Source organism: Varanus komodoensis, unplaced genomic scaffold (assembly GCF_004798865.1).
Source record: "Varanus komodoensis strain SLA01 unplaced genomic scaffold, ASM479886v1 scaffold1, whole genome shotgun sequence".
Classification (NCBI taxonomy): domain Eukaryota; kingdom Metazoa; phylum Chordata; class Lepidosauria; order Squamata; family Varanidae; genus Varanus; species Varanus komodoensis.
In genome coordinates, this window is record NW_025335268.1 from 46,633,348 (window position 1) to 46,653,084 (window position 19,737).

Below are 19,737 nucleotides of genomic sequence, written 5' to 3' on the forward strand. Positions count from 1 at the left end.
CACCTATAAATATTCAAGTAATTCCTTTAAAATTCAACCCATGAAAGCACATACCCCTGCAATTTTAAGCAGCTTAAGTTCATACTTTACACTAACTGATAAATTCCAATTTTTCAAAACATAGCTTGCCCAAACCAAGATAAACAGCAAATTCATTGACTGCTCACATAAGGGCTCTTTCAGACAAGCAATTATCTATGTGAAAGTTTCTTAAATTAGTTGTTATATTTGTCAAGTACATGAAGATTTTATAATCTCAGAGTCCCCCGCAGGAAAAAAAATGACTCAGTATGAGGGTACAAACTAATGTTTTACACGTGGGCTTCCGTTAATAGAATGGGATTTCCCCTTCTTGTCCTCTCCTTGCACCCACCCCCCATGTCTGTCCTGAAGAGTAACCCAAGCTTTCCAGATTTGGGGCATGCAGGGGGCTGCAGAAACAGCTGAGAGTCTAAACCAGAATAGGACGTAAGCCAGCCATGACATTGAGATATGCAGATTGTCATTGTCCCGCTCAGTTAAGACTGTGTCCTCTTACATATTCTGGATGACATCTGCTATATTAACATTCAGTGCACTAAACATCCTGGAGCAAGGTTACACAAAGCTTGTTATGTCATGAATTTCCCAGACAGACTTGCATGGTACCTACATTTTACTTCTTCACAGAAATTTTCCCAGGAATTTCAGTTTAATGAAAATCTGTCACTTTAAATACCTCAACTATTTTTTTTTCAATTGCATTGTTGCTAGGTTTTACACTGGTTCTACTGATATGTTATATTGCAGTTTGAAACATTTAAGCCTTTATACTATATTTTATATCGAATTGTATGCTTTTTAATTGTTGTGAACTGCCTGAAGAGCTTTGGTATAGACATTTAATAAATCCCACAAGATAATTTTTTCTATATATTAATATGTCTAACCATTCTAGGTGCAGATCTCATTGCAAACACAAAGAGATGCAGATCTCCTCTTCTACTCTTTCTTTCTTCTAGGAGCCCTTCTACTAAATGATATTCCTTGTATGGTGTGAGGTCTACCAGAGAGTAGACAGGAAGGAAATGCAGCAAGGTAACACAACAGCCTACAGCTGCACATAGTCTCAAGGTGCCTAAACCTAAACCAACACAACATTCTGTTCTCCCCCAACTGTTTGGATGCTTCTTCCAACTCTGAGAACATGGAGGATTGGGGAATTATCTTGAACAGTTTTGGCTCTTATGATTCCTAGGTTACCAGACTTTTAAAACCAGAATTGTGTCCTCTTTTGGGAGCCAATGCCTATAAGGCCAATCAGATCACCAGGAATACAAAACCCGAAATGAATGGTAATGAATGCCTGAACTCACCTAAAATCTAGAACAGTATTTTTCAACGAGAATGAAATGCCTTCCATCATCCTCACTTCTCTCCTTTTTATGGAAAACTATGAAATTTGAGCAGAACAACTCAGCTGTGGCTAAAACTTCCAAACAATTAGTTAACAAACTGTATACATACCCCACAGGAAATTATAGACCAGCTTTTGTTTTAAAGGCAATAGGAACATGCCTGCTAATCTAGGAGAGAAGTGATACAACTCTTTCTAAAGGAGACCAGTAAGACCTCCTGAAAGAAAATTAGGGTCTAATTCAAAAGGATAGATATCTTAGAATACCCTCCCACAGGCATAATGGAAAGAGGAATTCACAGTAGGAATTTCCTTTTCCTTTCAGTCATCCCCCTTCCTCATTTCCTGCTCTCTCCTTTCTCATTAACATGGATACAATCCTTTTTCCCTAAGCTTAACAGCTGTACGATGTGACAGAGATTTGGGGAGGATAACAGAGTGCACATATGATCAGTATTTCCATTCCCAGCTATTGTAAAAAAAAAAAAAAAAAAAACACCCCAAAAAGTAACAGTTCCCCCCTACACATGAGTCATGTCCGAATCTAGGGCTGGTGCTCATCTCCATTTCTAAGCCTAAGAGTCAGAGTTGTCCAAAGACACTTCTGTGGTCATGTGGCCAGCATGACTAAACTCCAAAGCACATGGAACACCTTCCCACCGAAGTGGTATCTATTTATCTAATCATATTTGCATACTTTCAAATTGCTAGGTTGGCAAGAGCTGGGACAAAGCAGCAGGTGCTCACCCTGCCACAAGATCTGAACTGCTAACTTTCTGATCAGCAGCCAGTGATTCAGCAGTTTAACCCACAGCACCACCTGTGCCTCTCAGCTATTATCACACCCCAAAAAACCCCATGTGATACTTAAGCTTACATTAAAAAAAAAAGACTCTTTTTATATGGATGACTTGGTCAGATATGAAAGCACTACAGAACAGTTGTTACCCACTTATAATCAAAGTTCAATGTAGTTGAGCCAAACGTCTACAGAATAACTAATATTCAACAAGTATATACTCTTGCTCCCTCTTTTTCCAGTAAGAATTACCTGTGTTTAAGAGTAAAAATGTTACAAATAACATTACAGAACTCAGTGATTCTAGCAAGGGTATCATTTTGCCTTTATATATATAAGCATAGGGTAATGTATAAATTCATACAGTTTATGAGGCAGCAATCTAGTGACCAAGTTAACCTTCATGCGTTATTCCTTTGATAGAACCAGATTAAAAACAAAGGCCAGATACTGCTGAATTCCTATTAGACAGCAAGTGTCTTTAGCTAGTTTTAAAGTGATTGTCAAAAGTTTTAAACTCGCAGACAAGTTAGTGTGAAGAGAAACATCTGTTTCTGCAGGAGGGGATTTAAAGCCGATGAAGTGTTTTATGTCCCACAACATTTTTTAAAATATACTTGAGATGAGAAGAGCTCCAAATGTCCCAGTATACAAATGTGTTTAATCATCTTTTTCTTACCTAGCACTAAATATGATGATATTGATGCTAACAGATAACTGTCTTCTTTATACATGCTACCTTTTAAGGAAGCCTTTGGAGTTCATATTTCTGATCATGACTAGGCAAAAGTGCTAACATACATAAACATGATGATATATCTTTCCACTGGTTACTTATTTCTGTTTTGTACTGTAGAGTGTAATCCTCTTGGATAGGTTCCTGTCATACTTGTGCTTTCTTTATTTCTACTTTCTTAACCTTTAATTTTGAAAAGAAAGCATCATCTTATAGTGCCACAGCTACACAAGGTGCTATAAAGTGATTAATATTAAGCACTATTTAGCAACATCATCATTTGAAAGGTAAGATAGTAGAGAAAGCCAAAAACCACTACTTGATAGATTTTAAATTGTGAATATTTAAATTGTGCCCTTGAAGACAGTCCGGATACTTCAGACGGTGCAAAATAGACCTGCCAGGATGCTGTCAGGGACTGGGCTTTATTCTCAAATAACCCCAGTCCTCTAGCAGTTCCATTGGCTTCCCATCGAAGTCTGGGCTCAATTCAAGGTGCTGGTTATTACCTTTAAAGCTCTAAATGGCTTGGGACCAGGATAGCTAAAGGAACACCTTTTTCCCTATATGCCCTTCTGCCCCGAGATCGACAGCGAAAGCCCTCCTCCGGGAACCCTCTGTGAAAGACATTAGTAGACACAGTACCCAGAGGAGGGCCTTCTCTGCGGTGGTGCCCCAACTATGGAATGCGCTCCCTAGAGAGGTCTGCCGGGCACCGTCATTATATGTTTTTGGTGACAGGTCAGGACCTTTTTATTCGATCAATATTTTAATATGAATTAATTGGATTTTATTGTTTGTATTTTATTGGATTTTCAGCCAGCATGGAATAGTTAATTTATTTCATTCTGATTAATGTTGTAAGCCATCCAGAGATGGCAGTAATGGACGGCATACAGATTTTATAAATAAATAAAATATATATATATACACTTGCTTTTCCAAAGATGTGATCGGTAATTGCAATGGGTTTTTTCCTATGTAGACTATTGTCATTTTGGGTTTATTGAATTCTTACTTTTCAGAAGAGGCATCTTCTAGTCTGTCTGGAAAGAAGAATGGCATTCATTGGGCCAGAGAAAGGAAAATGTTACAAATTCATAAATTCAATCCTGGTCAAAAACTTAAAGACTACAAAATAAGGAATATATGTACAGTGGATTGGTCTATGCTGCTTCCTTATTCTATAGTTAATTGTTGTTTTCAGCTTGTGCTGGTGGACCCATTGCTGTTTATGTTATCATTTGGACTATTGCTCTTCCTTACTGTCAATAATCTATCTACCAACTTTTCTCCTGATCTCCTCTGCTGCCAGGCTCATGCTGAGCTTTTTATGTATTTTACTGTAATATATGCATTCTCTAGCATACCAAAGACTATTACCTGAAACATTTATTGCACCTTTGAAAATGCCAAAGTTGCCTAATACTGAATTTCCAACTGGGATACATTCATTTTTACAAATGAACTTATGAAAGGGAAAACTTTCTGCAGAAAAATTAAAGTCCCCACCCCATCATTAAGTGAACATTATGGACTGTGAGGCAGAGGTATCTTTAAAGGTATCTCTATCATTCCTTCTTCTTCCCCAACCCAAAAATATCCTTAAAGGGGTTAAGGCTATTTGCCACCCCTCCAAGCTAAAACTCCTTCAGTTAATAAAGTCCTAGCCACATGCTTAAGTAGAGCTCTCTTAGGTAGAGTTCTTTGATCCAATCCACATCATGGAACAGCAACTTCTCATCCAAGGCTCTCTCTCTCAAAAACTCTCCTTAATGTTTGAGGGAGATCTTGCGCGTAGGGAAACCAGTACAGTACTTGTTGGAAGACTGGTCCAGCCGAATACGGGAACTGAGCTTAACTGGGCAGAGTACCTGGGTGAGATAGCTGAGGATCAAAGTGGGGCACCTCCTCCTAGCAACGTAATTTGAGAGGTTTTTCACATAGAGGTCACAGGCATGCTTTGTGAAGGTATGCATTTAAGTTGCAGTGAGTATGATGCTGCCCATGTCAGTGCTTGGAGTCCTGTTGTGCGCTGCCCTACTGAGATAATCATTTTTCTCCAGATTAATGCATACTACTATCAAAATTCTGTTGGTCCATGTATATAAGGATGGGACAGTGACTTTCTTTTTGCTAAAGGAAAACTTTAAGCCCTCAAATCTGGAAGCACTGAACAAATGAATGCCATTTCCTCACTATGATTTGAGAGCTATGTTGTAGTAGAACAATAATAATGAATACTAATGGAAATTACATGAGTATGTGGGAATCCCCCAAGCACTGATGAGAAAACAAGATCTTTGGGTCTCACTTAGGTAAATTATACTAACTTTACATTATTTTAACTCCAAACCATTCCAAAGCAACTAACCCCAGGGTGTTTTCATTAGAAATGCAGCTAACAAAGAGATCTGCCAGATTCCTTATAAACAATAGTGATGTATAAAAACATGTCTCCCAATAGACACGTATAGAAGCCAAATCACAAATTGCAAAACAAATATTAATTTGTATAACTGAACTCACACAACCAAATTATGCAACTGTATACCAATAAAGAATCATGAAGCAAAACAGGCATGCAAACAACAGACTGAAGTAGTAGTTAAAAATCTATTTGTTGATTATTTATTACAATAATGCTTAATTGGAAGAAGTATTTTGGGAATTCAGGTAAAATATTTCAAATACATCTCCACAAATGAATAGTTGTTTTGCATAAACATGCAAGCTCTAATATCCCAGTCCTGGAGTATTTGCCTGCTCCATAAGTAGTACCCATAGCTATATAATCCATCCTAAGCATCTAAGACAGGGCTTAGGGGATGTATGGCCCTCCAGGTGTTATGGACTGTAACTTTTATCAGCCCTAGTCAGCATAGCTAATAGCAAGACATTATGGGAGTTGCAATGCAACAACATCTGGAATGTCACATGTCCCCATCCTTAATCTGAGAGCTACCTCATATGGAATGTTCTCATAGTAGAAAAATACATTGTCATTCTTGACCTACATCTTGCAGCTGCAGCATCAGCAGCAGAGACATACTTTAGAAGTAGAAGAGACTGTTTATTCTTTGGAAAAGTGTCGCTTATGGAATCAGGTTGATATTTAATCCTAGAATTAAGTTACACATTGTAGAACCTATTTTCGGGTAAATGTTCTTATATAGTCAATTTATTTCACGAGTAGTCAAGGCATTTATTTAATATTTCTAGCCATTTTCAATACCAAAGGGTAATGAGCTTCATTCACGAAATATACTGTGTGAAGCTCTATGATCACTCAATACAACAAAACAAGAATGGGAATAACTTGGTCCCTTGCAACATTCTATCTTTTCCCTTTCCCATATCCTGGGCTACAGAGTGCCTTCACATTCTACCACCCCTCCATATCAGCCCTGTTCCCATGTGTGTAGTCTTATCCTCACACATGAACAGCACTTCGGGAAAACTGTACCCTCAGTTTAATTTAACAGCAGTGGGGCTTGGTGGGAGTTGTAGGAGAGTTTTGCTGTCTAAACACGCATTGGATTGTACCTTAACTATGGTTAATTTTTTTTTTCAAATATTTAATGCCCAATGTTTGTGGTGAATTGGTACAAAAGCTATTTTTAATGTTTTGTTTATGACAAATAAAAGCAAAATATATTAATATATATTAATATATCAGCAGGTGTTAAACCCAATATACTAGGAAGTTTATACAAAAATCCAAGATAGTAACACACATCATCTACACTGAAATTTAACAAAAGTCTGCTTTACATTGTGATGTAGGTAACTTACTGTCAAAATACTGGCTAAGTTTGGATGTAACTAGGCTATGAGCAGAAAATGCAAGAATGAGTATCACAGCAGACTTTCAGCTTCCTCATCTCATTATCTACTGGCATGGCTGCAACCAAGGGAGTAAAAGCATTTGCTTCTTTTTTTATATTAACCACACTGAGGGTTTAATCCAAATCCTAATCATGGTTTGCAAAAACAAGCCAGATGCATAAATCAAGATATGAAGTTGGATTGTTTTAGTTTATTATATTTACACTTAAGTACCCTTTTTCTGGGTTCGGGTGTCCCTAAAAGCTTTGGTTAATCTAACATGGAACCAAACACTCCAAACAGCTTTTCATGGTTGCACTGAGATAGGAGTACAAGTCTGAGGCTTGCAGATGCTTGTTCTTGTAATGCTAAACTATGGCTCAGCATTCTTCTGAATGTACAGTGGTACCTCAGCTCACAAATGCCTTGGCTCACTAACAAATTGGCTCACGAACAAAAATTTCATTAAAATTTTGACTTGGGTCGCGAACTCCACATTGTGTGGTGACCAAGATCGCAGCCATCTCCCTCCCCCCGCCCCCCGAGTGGGGAGATGGCCATGATCACAGTTGCTTTCGTGCAGGGAACACGTGTGTGATCACAGGCGCACTCCTGCAGGAAAGATGAGCATAACCTTGGCCATCTCCCCCGTGGTTGTGCTGTGCTGCGCCTGTGGCTGTGGCTGTGCTGTGGCAAGATGGAGGTACTGTAAGTGGGCGGTTTATTTGTCCAGTTGGCTGATAGTCAGGACTGTTCAGGATGGGGTTACACTCCCCCCTCAAGGACAAGATTCATAGTTTGGGGGTGCTCCTGGACTCAGAGTTGTCACCTGAAGCATACACAGTCTTGGTACACTTTTCATCAGCTTAAACAGATATACTAATTATGACCCTATGTGGACAGAGAGTCTAGCCACAGTTGGCCATGCTCTAATAATCTCTCGTTACTGCAACACACTGTAAAAGCAACTGCCTTTGAAAATGGTCCAGAACTTTAACTGATCCAAAAGAGGGCAGCAAAATGTTAGAACATATCACAGCAGTCTAGCTGCACGGGCTACCAGTTGAAGTCTGTGTCCAATTCAAAGTACTAGTACTAACATTCAAAGGCCGAAATGGCTTGGGGCCAAGTTATCTGAAGGTACATCCCATAAGTACCCACCCAGACCCTGAGGTCATCTTTGGGGGTCCTTCTCCAGCAGCCACTTCCAAAGGAACTGAGGCAGGTGACTACCAGGAGGATGGTCTTTTCAATTGTAGCACCTCAGCTGTGGAATGAAAGTACACACATTCCTTACTATAGTTGGTAACAACTGAATTTGGAAGTTAGATTTTTCAGCCCTGCATACTTTGCCTGTGGCCCCACCTACTTTCCCCTTTGTTCTCAGTCACCCCTCTATCCCTAGGATGACAGATCCCTGAGAATCTCACAAAGGGAATTTGACCCTAAAACTGAACTGTTCACCATCTCTGCTTTAGAATGCAGCTTTAGGCCATACATAGAATAAAGTTGTTTCAGAGGCTAAAGTTATCTGGGGAAAAGGCTACCTAGAAGAAAATTCCATTGAACTTCATAATGCTTACTTTTGAGTAGACAAGCATGGGGTTGCACTATTCAAGATCGAATATGGTGTGTAACAGCATCAACACTGCCAGATTTTAAATAAGTTCTAAAAACTCATTTATTCTAAATTGCTTTCTTGTAAGGAGGTTTAATTTTAATGCATTATTTAAAAGGACTGTGAAGTTCAATTTGTTTTCACATATAATTATGTTTTAACTGATGTATATTTTATAATTGATTTCTTTGCTCCTATCTACTTTTATAAAATATGGCCTTACTGTACATTTAAATATTGTTTGGAGCCAGCATGAATGTACAATGTACTAAAAAGTCATCCATAAATACTGATATAAATATATATAATAGTAGATTTTCTTGTCCTTCAAGAATCAGTTTAACTAAAAATCATAGTGTAACAACAAAAGATGAATGCTATTCCACATTTTGAACAGCGCCAAAGTCAGATCTGTCACCACATATAACACACATCAAACTGCATTCACAGCTAATCCCAACTCTTTGACAAACTTCAATGTGTTAGTCACATCCACACATAACATTTTAAGTGTACACTTAAATCATCTTGTAATCCTAGAAAATGTTAAGAACATAATACAGCCATGCTGAATTAGACCCAGGCTCCATACAATCCAGCATTCTGCTTACACAGTAGCCAACCAGCTCTCCATGGGAAACTCATAAGCAGGACATGAGTGCAACAGCATTCTCCCCACCAAATGTACACAGGCGTACTGCCTCTGATACTAGAAGCAGCTGTAAAGAATGGTAGCCATTAACAGCCTCCTCCATTAATCAGTGGAATCCACCTTTAAAGTTTTCCAAATTGGTGGTCTTCACTACATCTGGTGGTAGCAAAATCTATAGTTCAACTGCGTACTTTATGAAGTACTTCCAGTAGTATATCCTGAATCTGCCACCAATGCATTTTACTTTATTGTAACCAGTGCAGCATGAGCAAACAAATGGACATGCAAGCGGATTTTACTATCTCCTCTTCCCAACTGCAGTCTTCTTCTCATTCTGAGGAAGACTCTCCAGAAAGCAGAGAAGCCCCTCAGGAGATGCCTGAAATGACGGTTGGACAATGACATGGGAAGCAGAAATCAAACCAAGCCTGGCCGCTCAGCCCATAGCACATGAAGTGAGCCTTATGACTGCTTTATTGCAATTTCTTCCAACATCTGCTCATAGTAATATACAAAGCCAGTCTAAAAATCAATTGATTACATTCTCCTGACCACTTAAAATTATAGAGAATAAAAAGTCATAAATCTTTAAACCCAGATGCTCCAAGTTGCTGTGTTTTTTCATCCAATATCAAATTATTTACATAAACATTCAACTAAATCATAGAGCCTGCCATTTCCCCCAGTAATAAAAAGATGAAACAAAGCATAATTAAGGCCTTATCTTTGAACTAATTTGTGCTCCATTTTGAAGTTCATATTATACATTCAGACTTTCTCAAATAATAAATGTACAAAAATAATCATATACATTTAAGCTTCACAATTCATCCAGCTCCTTTATATGCCCACTTTACACATAGTGAACTTCACCTTCAATTGATACAAATGCAAAATGCCCAGCAGGTGGAAAACCTCTGCATAGTACCCAGATCAGATGGCTGCAAATACTTTGTGGTATTACTGACAGCACGACATGTAATTTAGACTAGCTAGTCTTCTCTCTATACACATCCATTCTGAAAAGTGTTTACCTGTTTTGCTATTTTTTTCCAAAGTAACCAATTAAACATTCAAGTTATTTCCAAACGATTTGACTAAATTTTCTGGGATCTGGATTAGCCCCAAAACACTTTAATTAAAGTAGATGTTTCTGGGTTTAATTATGGCTAGAATTCAAAGAACTACTTTATAGTTACATCCAGGATTCAGGCATACCTGGTGGGATTTTTACTTCAGCAAAAGCTCATGTCTCATCAAAAAGTGTTTCTTAAAGTAACCTTAATTCTAAAAGTGGTTTTTATGTGGCAAGGAGGACTGCTGACCATATTTATATTTCTCAAAGGCTTCATGGATGACTAGAACAAGCCATCCTTTATTTTGGATGCTGTCCTATATATCTATCAATACAATTTGTTTATTTTCAATTAACATTAAGAATCATTATGCTTTACAGTGCTAGCTCCATAAAGGTAAATGTCAAAGGGCACCAATTGATGCATTGCATTTTTTAAACTAATTGTTAATTGCAGGTACCAAGATCTACTCTAGTAGTCTGAACTTCACCCTTCAACTACTATTCTTTCATTGTAGTACAGTGTAGTATTATAGTGTCTTGTGGAGTTACTGTAATATGCTAATTCTTGTCCACACTAAAAAGAATTATAGGTCAAAAGCCTTTGTTAAATATTACTTTTAGAATCTGTCATTTTGTTTAAAAAATCCTTCCTTTTTGTGCACTGATTTGTGGAACACAAAAAAATAATTTCTGATTATTTTAGCAAAGTTCTCAGAAAGCAACTGAACAACATTTTCCAAAGTAATTGAAATATGCTTTTCTACTTGAGAGAGATAATAGTTCAACACCAAGCTATCAAACTCAACTAAATGTGAGAAATACAAATGAATAATCTGTACAATAAAAGGATCTTAAATGTTTAATCCAACAACTGGAAACTGCCTTCTAATGCTTTTTATGTTACAGTCCAGAACAGCAAGTATTCCAAAGATATTTCCATAAATTAAATGAATACGTACATACATTTTAAATATACAATAGTTGCAGTTGTATACCACAATAAACCATGGTTTATTATTATCAGAATAAGCTGCAGCTAGCCCTACATTCCTTTCTCCTTGAACCTCCTCTGGTGTGATCACAAAGAACTGCTTGGAACTTTTCATTTCTAATTTTAATTGAACAAAGCATGTGTGTTTCATCTGAACAAGGAAGCATGTAGTTAATGTTAGCTATAGTTTCTCTGAAACAAATCAACTTCAAACTATGGGTTAGAAGCTGGTATGTTTCAACAAACCATAGTTAAGATTAATAACAGCATGAAGTTGAGACCTAAATGGCAGCTAATCGAAAAATGAGGCAGGCACTTCTATGTCCTCCTTATGGATGCACTGGAGATGAGAGGAAGGCTTACTGCAGCTCATTCTTATCACAAAAAGCCATTGTTTATATCATGTCTGAATGCAGCCGATGTCATTGTCTATCAAGTAGTCAAGCCTGTATTTTACGGACTTCTCTATTTAGTAAAATAAGTTCCACTTATAATTTTGTGAGATAAAGCCCATCTAGATGTATTTTTTTTTTAAACTGCAACATTTGCTAATAGGCAAGAAAACTCAAACTCCATTCCAAAACGAATTTGGCATTCTTTACTGAAAAGGGCCTTAACTTGAGCACTTTTTACTGAATTGCATCCATATATTATAAACTTCATTTTTTCCAAGACACTTTATGTCAATATTCTGTTTTTCCAAATTCAATTCATTAGCGTTACAAGTTCACCTGTAATAACTAGTTTTGATTTTTTAAGTTAGTTAAGGGTTTTAGCAGATCTGTCTGAAATCTGAAAAATTAAAGGAGGCACAAAAGCTGACAATTTCAATCATATTAATGTCTGCAATATTAGTTAGCACTTTCCACTGACAGAAAAATGTTACCTGAGCTAGCATTTATACAGCATCTTTTTAAGTGGCCTTAAAGTGGCTTTGCTTACAATCGAGTAATTGGTCACATTTAAAATATTCCAAGTTATTAAAGTCTGCAACAAAATGTTGAAGAAGCATTTTAAAACCCGATTTTCTGTGAACGATGCCCAAGGTGACTACTACGTAGCTCTGAAGCCACAAAGAACATTCAAGCTTGCAGATATATTGTAGGACTGACTTGACATTGTCATGAAATCTGGTGTATCAAGAGGATTTATAAAGTTTTAATATGCTTAACAACTATGTGCAAGTCAGGTTTTAGCCTCAAGGATTATTTAAAAAATTATTTGTAGTTCATTTCTATCAACTACAAATTGATTTGATTAAATTATTTTTAAGTATCAGATACTATTCTGTGAAATTCTAGGTTGGACACAGGTTTGAAATGTGAGAAATGTTAACACTTTGGGGATTAAGTTGAAACTCTGATTGCCAAAAGCAGGTGAATATGCACTCTTCTGTTCTACAGCATGGTAAAAAAGAGATGTTAGTTAGAGGTAAAAGAGGCTTCCCTAGTGCAGTTTTATGAAAGATTTATTTCAGTAACAAAAATGTTCATTTACAGTACCCAGAGAAAAAAGTATTTTAAGAGTCTAACAATAGTAGGGTCATTTTTAGAAGAAAACTAAAAACTTATTATATGGAGGAAGTACATTCTTTCAGTTATTTGTTATTTTTAATTGTAAAACCCTCCTTGCTTTGTTCAGCAATGGATTTTAGAGACCTGCTTCTCCATTTATTTCTTCAAGCAGCGATTTGAAATATTTACTACCAGACAGTACCTAATTTTAGGTTTTAAGTGCTTTAACAGCTCTATGAAATATGATCAGCAGCTGCTATATAAAACTATGCCAAAGAAACTCCCCATGTAAAAAAAAGAAAACTCTTTAGCCAAGGTCCATGAAGCCTTCATTTTCAAATTTTAAAATAAGAGTTTTAGCTTTCCCCAGTCCTACTTCACAGCATTTCAATCAATCTATATATAAAATGATTGACAGATGCACTGATGGAGTAATCCACCAATGCCCATCCCAACCTTCCCTTTCTGGAGGAAATGTAATTTTATTATTCAGAAAAACATAACATCATTATACCTTCAATAAAAATGCACATTTGCTATTTTTTGCTTTCTTAAAAATCAGCATGTCTGAGAACCAAATGATAGCTCATAAGGTAACTTTGTACATCCCATTAAAACCAAAGGAATACACCTGTGGTAAGTGATCACTTAACAGACTTAGCAGCAACTATTTGCTACAATTAAGTTTCTTTGCATCAGTGGTTTAAAAAACAATGTTTTGGCTTTAATCTGAAAATGGTTTCCTTGAAGAGAAGTTCCACTGATAGCAGTAGAACTTGCAAATTTCTGGGCTTACAGATGCAACTTAAGAGGTGCATTTATAATGCATTTATGTACTAAATCATGAGCTATATGACACAAGTGAGAAATTCAAGACTATGGCAGGATGAGTTAGAATTTTATCTATGAACTCTCCATCATTTACTAAAAAAATAAGTTTCTACTGCATGGAAACAAACGTTTCCAAGCGCATTGTGCCATATAGTATTGTTCCAGAAGAAGTAACTGTACAGTAAACATAGAAAAACGTACTTCAAAACAATTAGGGGAAATGTATTGTTTTAACATTCACTCTGTTAAAACATATATAAATCTGTGGCTTGAATTCGATAGTATCAGACTGAAAAACACCTACTACAAACTAAAGTAGAATGTTGTACAGTAGAAATCCTTTGTGCTGTGGGCTTTCACAAATTAACCATGCATTGATAAATATAAATCACAGTGAAATAACTGAAGAGAATATTTGTATTATTAGTACAATTCAGTTACAATGAAATACAGAGCAGATTAAACAAAAAACCTGGGTCCCCAGCTACAGATGTGTTTTAAGAAAGCCAAGCAATGTTGGCAAACCAAATAATAGTACTTACAACTGCTGGTCAGACAGAAAGAAGCCATATATGAAAACTTAAAAACTGAGTATATTATGATATACTCTATATGACTGTATCCAGTTACACTGACAGGTAAGTATACTTACACTGTATTTTAAAGCAAAATTAAGTTATGTTTATCTGAACAGTTTTATGCAAAGTGAAATTCAAGGTTCAGCAACTAATTAGATGAAATACTATTTATATGGAACAGTATCAATTTGTTAACTATGACAATCTGAATAGAATCTGAACTCACAGTTTTTGTAGGATAGAAATTTATTTGATATGGTTTTTAATACACCAAAGCAAAAATAAATTGCAATAATATCCTCTACTAATACTAGTGATTTTCTCATGCGCAGATAAAATCATTTAATCTTCCTGAGAAAAACCACACTTTTTTCCAATAGCTTGTCACCACATGACACTGAGATAGGAATAAGAAAGCATACAATAAAAAGGCAGACCCTGGTAGTGTGAATGTAGTCACATTTTATCAATTCCAATTTTTCTTTATTAATTCAAAATAATAGTTAAGAGAAATAGGAGATTTCAAAACGTACTGTACTACCATCAAACAGTCATCATCATCAAGTTTCTCTTGTATACCAGATTTTGTGAGTCTCTAATGACAGGCTGAAAATCAAATTAATGGCCAGAAGCCTACTAGGTTAAACAGAGAAAATTCTATTACTTCAAAGTGAAACACATACAAGTGACTGCTCCACGTGGAAAGTTTTCAGACCAAAACATACACTCCTGCCTGGGTTCACTGTACCTAGGTGAAAACTGCTACATACTCAGCAGGTCAGGAAAGTTAATTCCTATGTTCCCCCACCACAAGAACAGAATCAGAGGAAGTGGACATCAAAGTAGCAGTGTTCTCTGTAACCTTAAGCTTGCATGCATACAATCGTTTTTGCCCCAGATAAAGCGTTCAGAGAACATAAACGAACAAAAGCAGCCTTGTGCCCTGTAACTTTCTACTTTACACCAGCCTAAAAAACTTGTCTGCATTTTACCGCCAGCCTAAAATCAGCCTGCATTATCAACAGCTATTCCTAATAAATACAAACTACATCTGCTTTGACAGAAGCAAAAAGAAAGCCACGGGGAGACTGGTAAGTTCCAAGTTGTGCAGTTGAGCATTTATTCCAGATTCACCGCCTCACAATCCAAGTTGGGGAAGGGGGGTGGGGAGCGAAGATTGTTCCAAAAGACTTGGCGTATAGAATAGGAGTTAAGAATAGGAGTTTCTTACTTCTACAACATCCATGCTGCAATTTCTCTTCGCTAGCAAGATACACCTTCTCGCAGAAAACCCTTAGAAACGCGGACAGTTTCCCCAGTGAACCGCCCCACCTCCCCGAGACCGGGACAATCCCCAGCTGAAATGCCACACCGCGCTGACTTGGACGCTTGCACAGTTGAGTGGAACCGCAACGGAGCCCTTGGACTGCGAGGGCGCCTCGGAAACAGAAAACGAAAACTGAGGAGGAGCAAGCCGGGGCGACCAGCAGCGGCCGCCTGATCTCTCTTACCGGGATGTCACGTTTATTACAATGACACAACAGACCGAAGGAAGAAACCCGAGACAGAACTAACCCGGCGAACTGAGGACTCGGGCGAAAGAGGGAGGCGAAAGCCTGTAAGCGCCTCGCCTGCGCCCGCCGCGGGCGAAGACGCCGCAAGAGCCCCCGCCCCGCCCCCGCTCACCTTGAGCGCGCGCGAGGGGGCCACGGAGCCCCCGCCGAGCCGGCGCCGCGACCGGCGAGTCCCCTTCCCGAGGAAGCCTCGCGCGCCGCTCCCCCGCGCACACGCGCGCGCGCGCTCCCGCCCGCCCCGCCGAGCGCCAGTCCCGTGACGCGAAGGGCAAAATGGATTTCAGCAGCTCGCTGGAGACAGAACAGGCTCGCCGCTCTGGCCAAGGCTCCCGTCGTCGGCCGCTTTTGTGTCGTCGGCTCGTGGACATGTTTCCCTCAGGAGGAGCGCCTTCGTTCGTGGCTGTTTTCAAGGAAAGCGCCGCTAAACCGCGGGTGACCCGCGTGCCCACAAACCCAGCCGCGACGGGGACGGGGAAGCGGGAGCGGGGTGGGGGGCGGTTGGAGAACGCGTGAGAGAAACTACGGGAAAGGTAAGGAAAGAGCTGCACTCACCTTCTCCTGCCAGGGCTACCGCTTTTATTCTTGCGTCGTTGCTGCTGCTCCTGAATTTATGTATTCTCTGCCCCGTTCAAGGCGAAACTCCCTTTCTTGAACAGCTCCCTAGTTAAACAAATAAGGATGGCATCTCTTCCAAAGACATAGTCTTTTTCCTTCTTCCTAGTGCGCAGTAAAACAAAAAATAAAAGGGGGGGGCTTTTACTCGGGATCACTAAAAATACGTTTAAAGCAAACAATCCCTTCTTGCTTCACTTAGCAGCTACTATTCCCTTCTCCCCGCGTAGTTTCTCCTTCCTGCCTTTTAAAGAAAAAAGTCCTCTCGCGAAAGGAGCTATTTCTACACACGCACACACGTGAGGGCGAACACACGTAAAGCGCGCCACGTTGCCCAACTGTCTGGACGCTTTCTTGTGTTGCACATGGACGTGGAGTTGCTGCAAAGTTTCGCAGCGGCGCTCGGAAGCGCCGGACGGCCGGCGCGAGCGAGCGAGCGAGCGTGCGTGCCTGCGTGCGGTGAGTGCGGCGTGGCCGGGGGGGAGACGGAGAGTTGTCGTGTGTGCGGGAGCGGCTACTCATTGTCATTGGTGCTCTTCTCGCGTGGGTATTGGTGGAGAGCCGAGCACTGGAGGGAAGCGGCACGTGGATTTGGGCCGTTAGCGCCGCCCCCTGCCTGGCGACCCCGTCACGAGCGCAGGGCGCTAACTCTGCCGCGCCGCTTTCCCGGCAGTCCCCCGCCGGCGGTCCCTCGGCGACGCGTGCTACTTGTGGAGACTTGGCGGGCTGGGAGGAAAGGCGCTTGCTCAGAAACTGGGGAGCGTGCACACTTCCCCCTTGCAGAAATTAAAACTACCAGAGAGCCAGTGAGGTGTTAGAATTTTCGCTGGGACTTGAGGGATCCGGGTTCGCGTTTCCTCTTGACCATGAAGCTCACTGGGTGACTTTGGGCTAGTCATTAGCTCGCATCCTGATCTACCTCACTGGCTTGTTGTGAGTCGAAAATGGAAATGTAAGCTGCCTTGGGTTCCTTGGGAGAGGAAAAAAAGGAAGGATAAAACATGTAATAATTTTAAAACAAAAGCTACGAAATTTTCACGGTGTGTATATCTTCCCAACAATTCACAAGAACTACCCTGAGTCAGTGAGGTTCAGTATTAATTAGGTCAACCTTCCCCCAGCATGTTGCCTTCTGGGCTACAAATCCCAGCATTCCTAACCAGCTATGCTGGGTGAAAATGATAGGGATTGAATTCCAAAACATTTGAGGGCACTAAGCTGGGGAAAGCTAAAATAGGGTCTGTCTGTGGCAACCTTCCCCAACCTAGTGATCTCCAGATGTGTTGGACTACAAATCTCAGAATTCCTAAGCCAGACTGAAGGATATTTGGATCAACTAACCAATTTCTATCAGGCTACATACAGGAGTCTTCCTAAGCTGTTGTCATGCTAATTATTTACAGTATCTCTACCTTTACCCTCAGCCTAAAAGGCTTTTGGGGCTGCTTATATATAATCAGTAAAATAAAACCATCCCTGCTTGGAGGCTGGAAAGAGGCAACACATATGAAATGGAATGGGGAGGGAAAGGGGACAATTAAGCAAGTTTTTCAGCGAGGCTGGTGAAATGGACTAGCTTCCCCCACTCATCTCCTTCAGAATAGCCTGCAGGAATGGCTGCTGGTGATGACAGCTGAAGAAGGAGAAGTGAGTTTGTTGAACTGTAACTCTCAGCATCCCTCAGCAGCCATGCTAGAGGGCTCATCTGGAGGGTACCAGCTTTGGGAAGAGTTATATAGTTGGTTACAGGGCATTTCTATTCTTGTAAAACATAAGCAGAGCATTTTGCCCCCTCTGGAAGTTACCCCCACCAGGTAAATCACTTTGCTGCCATTCACTGCTTTTGTTTAGTTTTGTCTAGGAAGCAGGAGGGGGCATCTGGCTTCTACCCTCCCATCACCATGCAATTTCCATTTTAGAGTTAGCAAGCCAAAGAATGGAAACGTATGTGTTCAGGTCCCAAGATGACTAAGGAAAAGGAAAAATGTTTGTCTTTTGACTTTTCCATCAACCTCAGTAGCTGCAAATGAAAGCTCAGTGTTCAGAGGCAGTGCACCTCTGATTGACACATGCTGGAAACAAAGAATAGGAGTAGTTGTCACCATTATTCCCTGCTTTTGCCTACACTGTGGGAAAATATGAAAGCCAAAAGTCAGGCCTTTACCTTTTGAAACTAGAAGCACCTGGATTTGCATCAGGTTTGTTTCGAATTTTCCAGCTGAAGCAACCCTGTCCTGGGGTTGTCCTTTCCACTAAGTAGAATATGGCAGCCACCTCATATGGCAGATTTGAGTGTATTAGTAGCAAATGGTTATTTGCAACAAAGTCCTATGTAGATCTGTTCATCAGCCCGATTGTGTTAAAAGGAACATACTTCCAGATAAGTATGAATAGCTGAGATTATTCTAGTTTAACTATAATGTTTGTGCTTCACAAAGAGCAGGCATGACAGGTCCCTAATGTAAGGAACTTACAAGCTGAAATAGACACAGGGAAATAACAAAGGAAAGGAAAAATCGGATCATAAATAAGCAACAGAAGAATAGGTGATTACTTGAATTACACGTACTTTGACTTGATTCAAGTAGTCCGGAATTGATGCAAACGCTTCCCAGAAAAGGTGAGTTTTTAGAAGAAAGGAAATAAGACAGGTGGTTGCGTAGAGTTACACTACTTGTGAATTTGAATTTTCTGATTTAGGAATTTAAATCCTTCAGCATATCTGTAAAATGCTTAAATATTGCTTCTTTTGTAATATTTCAAGTGCTGCTATTTTGAGAATTTGGTGTATGAGAGTATTTTTCATATTTTAATATTTTAATGATGAACCATTCTGCGATACAGTTTACATAGAAAGCTAGAAATTTACATGAATGTAGCCTTGTCTAACCTGATCTCTTCCAAATATGTTGAACTACAACCACCATCAGCATCATGGCTAGTAGTCAGGGAGTGCTGGGACTTGTACACTAGCATATCTGTAAGAAACTAGGTTATGGATTATTTAACATAATAAATAAGGTGGCATCCAACAGTGGCCAGTTGCCAGCAGGATGGATTTCCCCTCCTCAAACCTACTCTAGAAGGGTGGAGTACCTCTGTCTATGGGCTGTCAGTTGGGGGGAGCAATAAATACAGGTAATGATCGTACCTCCTTCACTCACACTCACTCTCAAGGAAACAGTTGTCTGTCTCCAGCTTTTACTGCCCTTTACAGGGCTAAAGGACCATGGCCTCATCTGACATGGCTCTTGTATCTGCTCGCTTCCTTTTACATAGATAAACATACTATTGCATACTATTAAAAACTGATAAACACTTATATATTGTAAACAAACTGTGTGTATGATACTACGTCTCTAATTTTCATTGTGGTTCACTGCAAGATAGAAACTTTATTTTCATTTTTGCTTTGGAAAAACTCTGCTCTTATACCCTATAAAACTTTAAGACATTGATATCCGAAGTGTTTGAAATCTCAGGAGGGCATGAAGGTTGCCAAATTAGGAATGACCACATCCTAATGTTTA

General features: G+C 39.4%; 1 protein-coding gene across 23 annotated transcripts in view; it reads right to left on the bottom strand.

Annotated features, from left to right (window-relative positions):
• The window catches only part of EYA4 (EYA transcriptional coactivator and phosphatase 4), a 162,144-nt gene extending 144,306 nt beyond the window's left edge, over nt 1-17,838 (bottom strand). For 7 of the 23 annotated variants that reach the window (XR_006414120.1, XM_044424353.1, XM_044424314.1 and 4 more), the window contains exon 1: nt 16,148-17,833. The gene's annotated coding sequence lies outside the window, so the exon portion shown is untranslated. Of the gene's footprint in view, nt 1-7,920; nt 9,895-15,252; nt 15,430-15,707; nt 15,754-16,147 lie in introns of those variants that run through there. The other 16 variants (XM_044424294.1, XM_044424283.1, XM_044424268.1 and 13 more) reach the window with 9 other exon arrangements.
• Between the last annotated feature and the right edge of the window lie 1,899 nt (nt 17,839-19,737).